At 35.7% G+C, this 12862-nt stretch overlaps 1 protein-coding gene across 1 annotated transcript in view; it reads right to left on the reverse strand.

The window, feature by feature from the left end:
• LOC122018784 (probable LRR receptor-like serine/threonine-protein kinase At1g07650) overlaps window positions 1–12862 on the reverse strand; it is a 31141-nt gene that overhangs the window by 7378 nt on the left and 10901 nt on the right. The window lies entirely within an intron of this gene.

Below are 12862 nucleotides of genomic sequence, written 5' to 3' on the forward strand. Positions count from 1 at the left end.
ATATAGGTTTATCATCCTCTGGTACATCAGGTATATCTTCTTCTTTATGGATCTTAGATTCTGGAGCCTCTCATCATATGTCACCTAACTTATCATCTTTTATCTCCTTATCTTCTAATTCATCTTTGTCAGTTATAACGGCTAATGATACTCCAATGCCTTTATTAGGTGTTGGTTCTATTGCTATAACTTGCTTGTCTCTTCCTGATGTTTATTATATTCCTAATCTTACATTTAATCTTGTTTCTGTTAGTCAATTGTCTAAGTTTGGATATTTAATATCTTTTTCTTCGTCCAATTGTTATGTGCAGGACCCGCGATCTCAGAAGGTGATTGGGATAGGTCGTAGGCAAGGGGGACTGTATGTCTTGGATAAGCTTCAAGTACCAGATGTTGCAGCTTCTAGTGTCGATTTGTCATCTTTTCGATTGAGTCGTTCTTCTTCTAATTTTTACTTGTGGCATACTCGTCTAGGTCATGTTTCAGCCTCTCATTTACAATTTTTAGCTTCATCTGGAGTATTATGACCTTTAAAAAGTCATGATATTTCAGATTGTAGTGGTTGTAAATTGGCAAAATTTTCTACATTACCTTTTAATAAAAGTCTATCTTTTTCTCCTAATCCTTTTGATCTTGTTCATTCTAATGTGTGGGGGTCTTCTCCTGTTACTACAAAAGGGGGATCAAGATATTATGTTTCTTTTATTGATGATTACATTCGTTATACTTGGGTTTATCTTATGAAACATAGATTTGATTATCTTACCATTTTCAATAATTTTAAAGCTCTTGTCAAAACTCAACATTCAGCAGTTATCAAGTGTTTTCATTTTCTTTTGGGAGGCGAATACACTTCCAATAATTTTTCTCATTTACTTGCATCAGAATATACTGTACATCAAACCTCATGTCAAGAAACACCTAGGCAGAATGGGGTTGCAGAGAGAAAACATAGACATCTTGTTGAGACAGTCCGTTCATTCTTATTGTCTGCAGAGGTTCCTAGTATTTTTTGGAGAGAAGCAGTTCTTACTGCTACTCATGTAATTAATAGGATTTCAACTTCTCACAATTCAGGTTTGTCTCCTTTTCAAAAACTATATGGTCATGCTCCTGATTATTCCTCTTTACGTGTTTTTGGTTGTACCTGTTTTGTTCTCCGACCACATGTTGAGTATGATAAGTTGTCATCTAAGTCTGCTTTGTGTGTCTTCCTTGGTTATGGTGTTAGTCAAAAGGGATATCGTTGTTTGGATCTAGTTAGTAAAAAATTATATGTCTCTCGTCATGTTGTGTTTCTTGAGCATATTCCTTTTTTCTCCATACCTCTTCTATCACATGACATGACTCATGCAGATCTTATTCGCATTGATCCCTTCAGTACCGACACCAACGAAGCCTCCCCCACGGCTACTCTTCCACATGATGGCTTCACTGAATCTGGTATTCTTGAGGCATCTCCTCTACCTCCACCTCCCCTTCCTACGACTGTTCCTTCACCTCCAGAGATTGCGGACAATCCTATTCGTCGATTTACACATCCTCGTAAGTCTACTAAACTACCTGATTTTGCTTATTCTTGTTATTCTACTTCCTTTGCCTCTTTTGTTGCCTCTATTTATCATCTTTCTGAACATTTGTCCTATAGAGAAGTTGTTAGTAATCCTCTTTGACAGATTACTATGGACGAGGAATTAACTGCTCTGCATTATACTCATACTTGAGATTTGGTACCTCTGCCACCAGGGGAACGTGCCATTGGTTCTTGTTGGGTCTATAAGATCAAAATTAAATCTGATGGTTCTATCGAACGGTACAAAGCTCGTCTTGTTGCTAAAGGTTACTCTCAAGAGTATGACATGGATTATGAGGAAACTTTTGCCCTTGTTGCTAAAATGACCACTATTCGTATGTTAATTGTTGTTGCCTCTATTCGTCAATGAAAAATATCTTAGATGGATGTCAAAAATGCTTTCTTGAATGGTGATCTTCAAGAAGAAGTGTATATGGTGCCTCCTCCTGGAGTTGTTCACCAATCTGGTGAAGTTTGCAGGCTTCACAAAGCTCTCTATGAATTCAAACAAGCACCACGTGCTTGGTTTGACAAGTTCTCTACGGTGGTTACCTCACTTGATTTTCATCCCAGTAATCATGATTTAGCTTTATTTATCAAGTGCACACTTGCAGGTCGTCTACTTTTATCTTTATATGTGGATGATATGATGATTACTGTGATAATTTTGATGGAATTGGGCCTTTGAAATTTGAATTAGCTCGTTGTTTCACTATGAAAGACTTGGGTTTACTGCGTTATTTTCTGGGGATTGAGATCGTCTCTTCATCTAAAGGTTATCTCTTGTCTCAATCAAAGTACATAGTTGATCTATTTGAGCATGCACGTCTCACTGACAACAGGGTAGTTGATACTCCCCTTGAGACTAATGCTAAATACTCTCCATCAGATGGTTCACCTTTGCCAGATCCTAACCTCTATCGTATAGTTGTGGGAAGCTTGGTTTATCTCACTGTAACTCGTCTTAATATTGCGTATGTTGTACATGTGGTTAGTCAATTTGTCACTGCACCCACCATAGTTCATTGGGCTGTTGTTCTTCGCATTCTTCGGTATCTTCGGGGAACTCAGTTTCAGAGTCTCTTATTCCCTTCTACTTCCTCATTAGAGTTCTGTGCATACTCTGATGCTGATTGGGCGGGTGATCTTACGAATCGTAAGTCGACCACTGGCTTCTGCATTTTTCTTGGAGATTCTCTTATCTCTTGGAAAAATAAGAAGTAAGATGTTATTTCGAGATCTTTCACAGAAGCTGAGTATCGTGCCATGGCTACCACTACTTGTGAGATTGTTTGGCTACGTTGGTTGCTTGCAGATATGGGAATTTTTCTTCAGAAACCTACTGTTCTTCATTGTGATAATCAGAGTGTCATTCAGATTGCGCGCAATACAGTTTTTCATGAGAGAACGAAGCATATTGAGATAAATTGTTATTTCACTCATCATCATCTACAGATTGGCACTATCACATTGTCTTTTGTTTCTTCCTCACTGCAGATAGCTGATATGTTTACCGAGGCTCATTCCGCTTCGCGCTTCCAATTTTTATCTGACAAACTCTCAATGCTTCTGGCTATAGCATCGTGAGTTTGAGGGGGCATGTTAGATTATATAATTAGAATTATTTGTTTATAACCTTGAGGGCAATTTAGTCTTTTACCTCTTTAATTTAGGGTTTAGGTTTTCTGATAATTCTCTATATAAGACTTTGTACTCTTTATTTTCTATTAATCCTTTTTTTGGATTCATCAATAAAGACGGCTACTTTTCTTTAGCATCAATTTCTACAAAGAGAACTTATGACATTGCTGTTAGTGAGAGCCCTAGAGCCAATCATATGATGGTTACTTTTTGGACTCTTTGTATCATATTCTTGTACATATATTTCTGATATATAAATAAAGGCATTGTGATTATTATACTTGTGTGTATTTGTGCTATATAAATAAGTATAATAATGTCCTAGGGTAGTAGGTTCATATCTATATCAATCGATTAGTTGAATCGATAGTGAGATGATATAGAGAACACTACACTTAATTATTCCTAGTCAAGTATTAACATAGAAGGACAATGTTAATGCATTGAGACTAGCATGTAGGTCAACATGATGACTTGATCTCACAAGTCATGGATATGAGATATCAAGTTGACACATGGGTATACATTGGAGAATGTATACTGAATGACCCGCCATGAGAAAGTATCATGGATCGTTATATGAGTGTCATATACTTTCTCAGTGACTATTAGTATGACTTTAGTCCTTAGACTGAAGTCACCATGGTTCCCTACGTAAGGAGTTATGTACTTTGGTTTCGTCAAACGTCACCCGTAACGGGTGGACTATAAAGGCGATTCTTGGGTATGTAACAAATTATGCGGAGGGATGTGAGTGATGTAGATGGGATCTATCCTCCTATATTACGGGAGTGATATCGTAGTCTTGATAGAGTGAGATCACTAAGTGCATGGCCATGCCCAAATAAGGCAATATGTGATATTGCGCTTATTTGATTATAGTGAGTCTACTTGGAGTTCAAGACACTTAGATTGATTGGAGGATGACACGGTCTATGCCTCATATAAGATCAATCTAGATATCAAGGATAGAAGGACAATGTCACATATTGTGAGAGTCACAATTATTAGTCATATTGGTGATGTTGGATCTCAACATTCTTGTAACTTGGGTAGCAATGATGTGTTGCTAGATACCTCTCATTGCTTATGTCCCTAATTGGATTTAGGGACATTGCCAACGTTGACAAGAACCTATAGGGTCACACACATAGAGCAATAGATGGAGACTAGTTCATATGATGAACCAAGAGGAAAGATGAAGTCAAGTTTGACTTGGCTAAATATGGAAAGTCTATAAAAGGCAAGTTTGACTTGACCTAAATCCACAAGTTTGACTTGACTATGAGTTAGACTCAAGTATGATCCAAATGTTGGATAAATCAATTAAGGGAGTTAATTTGGTCATGTTTGACTTTGGCCAAATTGGGAAGGTTGAAAGTTAATATTGACTTGACTTGGATGCCACCACATTTGATGAGGTGGCATGGGAGAACCAATAGGGATGCTACACATCACCATGCCACCTCATGCTTGCCACCTCCTGGCCGGCCACATTAAGGGGGCAATTAAGAGCATTAATTGCCCACTTAATGACATTTATGTGGCCGGCCACATGATATGGTGGATTGATTGAATTTTGAATTCAATTTTTTTTTATTCTTCTTCTTCCTTGGTGCTCTCGGCAACCTCTCCCTCTCTTCCTCCTCTTCTTGGCCGAAAACCACATAGGTGCTAGCACACCTTGTTTCGGTCATCTTCTCCACCTAATTGCTTGTGTGGACACATATAGAGGGGCTCTACTTTGTGCCCTCTAGATCCAACTTCAACCTTGGTTGAGCGGGATAAACGTAGGACACGCATCAAAGGTAGTTTTTCTTTAAACTATAGATCTAGGAGTAGATCTAACATATTCGGGTATTAAGCATGATATAAATACGTGGAATTTTTCGAATCGGATTTTTTTCTTTGCACGAGATCCTTGGCTAGGGTGTTTCGGGGTTTCCGCGACGCGAAAAGCGGTTTTCGTGGCCCGAAAAATTCTAACAATTGCAACATGCCAGCAAGAATTAAATGCTTCAATTTTCAAAACATGAACTTGTGAAATGGATATAAGAGCATTTCCAATGCAAGCTTTGTCAAAAGTTTGTAAAATTTAAAAATCTCATTAAAAAAACTTTTATGATTGTGGAGTTGAGGTTTGGGGTTTTTAATTCAAGAATAGGTTTGAGTTTTTAAACCTGCTTTTTCTTTTGAAGGTGGAGCCAATAATTAATGTACATGATTGACCCTTTTTAAATAATTTAAAAATAAATTATTTGATGAGCTAATTATAATATTTCAGTTTATAAATAATTAGTAATAATTAAAATTATATTTTTTTCTTTTAAAAATAAATATATTTGAGATAAGTTAAAAAAATATACAAATGACTATAAGTAAATTTAATTTATAAAATAATTAAATATTAAATAAAATGATACATTATATTAAATTAAAAATTATAAATTAATTATTTTATTAATTGTTAATTATAAATAAATTAAATTAAAGATTATAATTAATTAAAATATCAAATAAAAACTATATAAAGATATTAAATGAAAAAATTGTATGCAAGTTTTTTTTTAAATTGTGGAGAGAATAGTAGATTTGTATAGAAATTGATGTAATGGAGTCATGCAACTACATGTGGAGAGAATTAAAAAAAAACTCACTCAAAGCTTTAACGATTGGGAATGTTTCAATGAATTTTTATAATGTTAATATGGCATGTTAGAATTCTAAAAAAAGCTCATTCAAACTTTTAACGATTAGAGATGCCCTAATAAGATAGTTCTAGCAAGTTCAGCTGCACTCAACATTCAACTAAGGACATCTCCAATGGTTGAAGCTCTAAATGAGCATTTTGTAATTTCCAATATGCCACATCATAAGCATAAAAACTTTGTTAATCTCTCCACAATAAAAAAAACCTCCCTACAAACCTCAAACCTCATTGTTAATTAATTACTGCCTCCACTCACATTTTTATTTTCAAAAGAAAAAATCAAGTTTGAATTTTCACTATTGTTCTTGTGTTAGATAATTTATGTGGACTAGCATAATTAATAGGATGCTATTGGGCTTAGCTATAATGGGTAGGCTTGGCCCATTATTTCCTAATTTCTGCAGAGACCCCTACTCCTAACCCTTATTTTAAATGTGGATTGTCGCCCCATTGAGATGAACACGTACTTTTGTCGACTCGGGTGATAGGAGCAGTTCCTCTCTATTTTTCCTCTCTATTGTTTAGGTTTCTCTCACAGAAACAAAGATGAACTCATCGACATCTTCTGCTCCAGGTATTTTTAACATCTAATTATATCTATCGTGTTTTTCCTCATTTGTCATATCTTGAATTAGATTTTGTAGATTATCATTTGGTATCAGAGCCAGGTTAACTAATTCTAATATGACAATGAGTTTTTCCTTCTTCAATCAATTCTTTTCCCTAAATTGATTTTGTGATTTGGAGAAAATCATCGCGTTGCGATTTGATGCATCTCCGGCCATTGGGCGAGTTCCTCCGTGACCTTCGTGAAGAACATGATTGCCTTCACATCACTTGTATCTATTCATATAAATAATATGATTCCCCTTTTGATATTTTCCTGACAGCAGATTAAATATTTAAACGTTTATTAAACAGTAATTCACGATCGAATAAATATTTAATATCATGGCTTTCGTCAACATCGTATTTATAATTATAACATAATTATAAATCTTCAAAAAAAAAAAAACTAAATAAATAAATAAATAAATTATATCGTGCGCATTTAGCACGGCGCTTGATGGAAGAACCATCTTCTTCAGTTTTAACTGCAATAGTCCACAGAATAATTTAAAAGAAGTCTTTTAAATTTAAGACCAATTTTGTATTGTTGTTGATAATTTTTTCATAGTTGTGAGCTCGCCTTCGCGAGACGGATTATGATAAAATATTATTGTTGGAAAATTGTTATTAATGTGGCATTAGGAATTATTTTAATAATGCACTTACCCTATCGGTTTGTCTTTATTGATATAGTTCTAATGATTGGTAATTATATTTTAAAGTTTTCAATATCCTTTCGATATTAACTTTAAGAATATAATTATTTTATGTGATGTGAGAATTAATTTATGCATTGTAATTCGGGACCCTTCGGTAGGATTACATTTGCATGAGATAACTTTATTGTGGTCATAAGCTCTATTTCTTTTGTTGGATATGCTCGACAATAATCTCCCATTAATGTTTAAATTCCAACTTTGCCTATGAGTATGAACTCTTTACCAAAGTTGAATGGAACCAATTATGAGGACTGGGTTGACTCTGTTAAGTTATTCCTTGCCATTTCTAATGTTGATGCTGCCCTTACTGAGAATGAGCCTGATGTTCCCACAACTGAATCTTCCGCTACTGTTATAACAAAACATGAAAAATGGGTTCATTCTAATAAAGTATGTCTGATGACCATGAAGTTCACTGTGGATAAGACCATCAAAGACAATGTCCCTGAGACGAATAGTGCTAAGGAGTTTCTTGAGTCTGTAGGCAAGAAGAAATTCAAGAAATTTGAGAAGACGGAAAAGGCTTCATATCTTTCATTACTGACAAAGACTAGATATGATGGTGTGTCGGGGGTTCGTGAGCATGCTATGAAGCTCACCAATTGGTACAACAAGTTGAAATCCATGAAAGTGGAATTGGGAAGTGATTTTTTGGTCTGGCAAATATTGGACTCTCTTCCTTCTGAATTTGATATTCTAAAAACTTCTTATAATGCACAAAAGGAGGAATGGACTATTGATGAACTTGTAGCCATTCTTAATCAAGAGGAGCAAAATATGAAGAAGGGTAAGGCTCAAGTTGTTCAGTTGGTTTGTCATAAGAGCAATGACAAAAAGAAGAAATATTTTAAGAATAACAAGCCTCAATTCAAGAAAAAATGGAATGATAAATCAGGACCTTCTGTAGTTCATGAAGATAGTGAACCATCTAGAGTTAAAAAGAGATTTAATGGCAATTGCAAATTTTGTGATGTGTTCGGGCACAAACAATCTGACTGTTTTAAGTTTAAGAAGTGGCTAGAGATGAAGCAGAAGCAAAAGCAAGGTATTTGTCTCGCTTTAGTGTGCTTTGAATCTAATCTTGTAGATGTACCTTCTCATACTTGGTGGTTAGACTCTGGCACAACAATTCATATTGCAAATTCTGTGCAGGAGCTCAAAACCAGGAGAAGGCCAAATGAAGGGGAGGTGTCTGTTGCAGTTGGAAATGGAATGAGTGTCAAAGTAGAGCACATAGGAATAGTTGTTTTGAAATTAAGTGGTGGATATGAGTTGGTTTTGCAAGATACTGTTTGTGTACCTTCTATGAGAAGAAATTTGATTTCAATATCTGTTTTGGATGATTGTGGTTACTCTTTCCATTTTGGTTCAAACAAAGTTATCATATATTTTGCATCTGTTATTGTTGGTTATGGTGTCAAGTTGAATAACATGTATATGTTAACTCTTGATCCTCTTTCTACTGAACAACGATATTCCAATATTAATAATGTTGTTGGGCAAAAGCGTGGAAGAGCTATTGAGAACTCTTCTATGTTGTGGCACAAGAGGTTGGGACATATATCCCGAGAAAGGATGGAGAGATTGATCAAGGAGAATATTCTTCATAATGTGGACTTCTCGGATTTCAATACTTGTGTTGATTGTGTAAAGGGTAAGCTTACTGCTGGAGTCAGAAAGAATAGAGTTGCAAGGAGTGAAGGAATACTGCAGTTGATTTATACAGATATCTGTGGGCCAATTACTCGCATTGCTCTAGGAGGATATAGATATTTTATTACCTTTATTGATGATTTCTCAAGGTTTTGCTGGATTGATTTGTTGTGTGAGAAATCAGACTCTTTAGATGTCTTCAAGAATTTTAAAGCTGCTGTTGAGTTGAAATTTGGCACACAAATTAAGAGTGTTAGATCTGACAGAGGTGGTGAATTTTATGGAAGGTATACTGAAACTGGTAGGAATCCTGGCCCTTTTGCAAAGTCTTTACAAGATTGTGGCATTGAGGCACAGTATACTATGCCTGGGACTCCGCAGCAAAATGGTGTTGCTGAAAGGCGAAATCGTACACTCATAGAGATGGTTAGATGTATGCTTAGCCATTCAACTCTTTCTGATTTTCTGTGGGGAGAAGCCATAAAGACAGCAACTTATATTTTAAATCATGTACCAAGTAAGTCAGTTCCAAGGACTCCATATGAACTTATGATAGGGAGAAAACCTACTTTAAAACATTTTCGTGTCTGGGGTTGTAAGGCAGAAGTTAGGCTCTACAATCCAGAAATAAAGAAGCTTGATTCTAAGACGATTAGTGATTTCTTTGTAGGATATTGTGTTGGCTCTAGGGGTTCTAGATTTTATTGTCCTAATCATACCACTAGAGTTGTTGAATCTGATCGTGCTGTCTATTTTGAAAATGATTCAGAATATATTGTAACTCAGGAGCCACGTGTTGTTAGCTTTGGAGAAGAGCGTGTCGCTATTCCTGTACCCATTGCTCTTTTGCCTAATTCTATGCCAGACGTTCTCACTCATGATGAAACCACAAATTCTACTGTTGGTGCAAATGTTGATCTGCATGTTGATCATGATGTTCAGAATCCTGATGTTGTTGTGCCTCAATTAAGGCGATCTAAGTACGTTCCCACATCTTACTGGATCTACTAGATTTAAGGATTATGTTGTTTATTTGCAGGAACATGAGTTTACTAGTGTTGGGGATTCTGACCCTATTACTTTCTATGAAGCCGTTTCTGATTCTCATAGTTCACAGTGGTTGATTGCTATGGAAGATGAAGTAGCTTCTATGCAAAAGAATAATGTTTGGGATTTAGTGGTATTACCCGAAGGTTGCAAATCAGTAGGTTGTAAATGGGTCTTTAAGACTAAACGTGATGCTAAAGGTGAGATAGAGAGGTACAAAGCCAGACCTGCTGCTAAAGGGTACAACCAGAGAGAAGGCATAGACTATAAAGAGACGTTCTCTCCTGTCTCTACCAAAGACTCTTTTCGTGTTGTGATGGCTTTAGTTGCTCATTTTGATTTAGAGCTTCATCAGATGGATGTTAAGACAGCATTCTTAAATGGTGATTTATTTGAGGATGTCTATATGGATCAACCTGAAGATTTTGTTGAAAGTGGTAAAGAGCACATGGTTTGCAAATTAAGAAGATCCATTTATGGTTTAAAACAAGCTTCTAGACAATGGTACTTGAAGTTTGACCATATTGTAAGTTCTCTTGGCTTTGAGGAAAATGCAGTTGATCAGTGCATTTATCTAAAACAGAGTGAAAGAAAATTTATCATTCTTGTTCTTTATGTTGATGACATTCTTTTGGCCAGTAATGATGTTGGTTTTCTAAATGACACTAAACAAATTCTTACAACTCATTTTGATATGAAGGACCTTGGTAATGCATTTTTTGTTTTGGGCATTGAGATTCATCGTGATAGATCTCGTGGTATCCTTGGTTTGTCTCAACAAGAGTATATTGATAGAATTCTGAAGCGGTTCAATATGCAATTTTGTAAGCACTGTGCTGCGCCCATTCAAAAGGGTGAAAAGTTATCTAATGACCAGTGTCCTCAAACTGAAAGTGAAATGGTGAATATGAAGAAAATTCCATATTCTTCTGCAGTTGGCAGTCATATGTATGCTCAAGTTTGTACACGTCCTGATATTGCTTTTGTTGTGGGTGTACTTGGGAGATACTTGAGTAAACTTGGTGTGGCACATTGGCAGGCTGTAAAATGTATTTTGAGGTATCTAAAAGGTACCAAAAATTATATGATCACATATAGGAGATCAAATCATCTTGAGGTAACAGGTTATTCTGATTCTGATTATGGAGGTTGCCCAGATGATCATAAGTCCACATCAGGATATATATTCATGTTAGCTGGAGGAGCTATCTCTTGGAAAAGTGTCAAACAAACTCTTACAGCTACATCAACCATGGAAGCAGAGTACATAGCTTGTTATAAGGCCACATGTCAAGCGATATGGTTGAAAAACTTTATTGCTGAATTTGATTTTGTGGAGAGTATCTCTAGGCCTCTCACTATATATTGTGATAACTCTGCCGTGGTGAGTTTTTCTCTCAAAAATAAGAGCTCAAAGCGGACCAAACACTTTGACACAAAATTCATGTTTGTGAGAGAGAAGGTTCAAGAGTTTAAAACTCGTGTCGAGCATATCCCTACAGAGCTTAATATTGCTGATCCTCTAACCAAAGGCATAACTGTTAAAGCTTTTGTTGACCATGTAACCCGTATGGGTGTAGTAAGGCCTTTTGATATTTTGGGTTAGTGGGAGTTTATGCTTATGTTTTCTTATGACCTCATATTTATAATATTTGAGACATTGAACAATATTGAGATATTGCTCAAATAATAACTACTGTTGTATATATATTGTGATGGCATATTGTGTATTGTGGAGACATTTCGGACCCAGTCTCAATTTTGTTATTATATGACATCTTGGGCATATGTTTGGGTCATTTTACTGGGAAATAGCATTTTATTCAAATTTTGGCATGTCATTTTGTTGGGCTTTCCCATTTATCCATATTCTATTTTGTTGTTGGGTCACAGGATATAAGTATCTTACAATGCATGATATCATTATTCCTTCAAATGTGATTTTCTGTATTATTAAGATGCTTATAGTTCCATTTTGGACCTTTTCGTGTTATGTGTTGACTTATTTTGGCATCTTATTATGGTCACATATTGTTGATTAATCTGAATGTATTATGTTGTCCAAGTGGGAGAATGTTAGATAATTTATGTGGACTAGCATAATTAATAGGATGCTATTGGGCTTAGCTATAATGGGTAGGCTTGGCCCATTATTTCCTAATTTCTGCAGAGACCCCTACTCCTAACCCTTATTTTAAATGTGGATTGTCGCCCTATTGAGATGAACACGTACTTTTGTCGACTCGGGTGATAGGAGCAGTTCCTCTCTATTTTTCCTCTCTATTGTTTAGGTTTCTCTCATAGAAACAAAGATGAACTCATCGACATCTTCTGCTCCAGGTATTTTTAACATCTAATTATATCTATCGTGTTTTTCCTCATTTGTCATATCTTGAATTAGATTTTGTAGATTATCATCTTGAACTAAAAACCTCAAACCTCATGCTCACAATGGTTTGAGCTTTTTTGTTCAGCTTTTTGGTTTGACAAACCTCTCCAAAAACCTTGCATTAGAAATGCTTTAATTCAAAAAATTATTTGAAAGTAAGCAAAATCGTATAGGTATAGGTTAACAATCTAGCTGCATTTCATAGTCCAAAAGAATTTTATTCTTAACATATAATCATTTTAGGATCACAAGCATTAACCATCACAAAAGTTTGGACATCTAGGAAGCAAACAACAAAGGTAGGAACCCACCCCACATCTATATTGAGCAATAAGCAAAGGTGTCTTTCTTGTGAATACAAGGCACTCTTGTGAGAATTGAGTTTTTAGTGGCCTACAATCCCTTGCTGAACAGGATCTATAGCCGAAAAGTTTTAATTAGTAGAGAGAAAAGATTGTCGCATTAGGAGGCAATACAAAGCCCCTCTCTATGATTGGACCTAAGTGGCTTCATGATGTACA

Source organism: Zingiber officinale, chromosome 9A (genome assembly GCF_018446385.1).
Source record: "Zingiber officinale cultivar Zhangliang chromosome 9A, Zo_v1.1, whole genome shotgun sequence".
Classification (NCBI taxonomy): domain Eukaryota; kingdom Viridiplantae; phylum Streptophyta; class Magnoliopsida; order Zingiberales; family Zingiberaceae; genus Zingiber; species Zingiber officinale.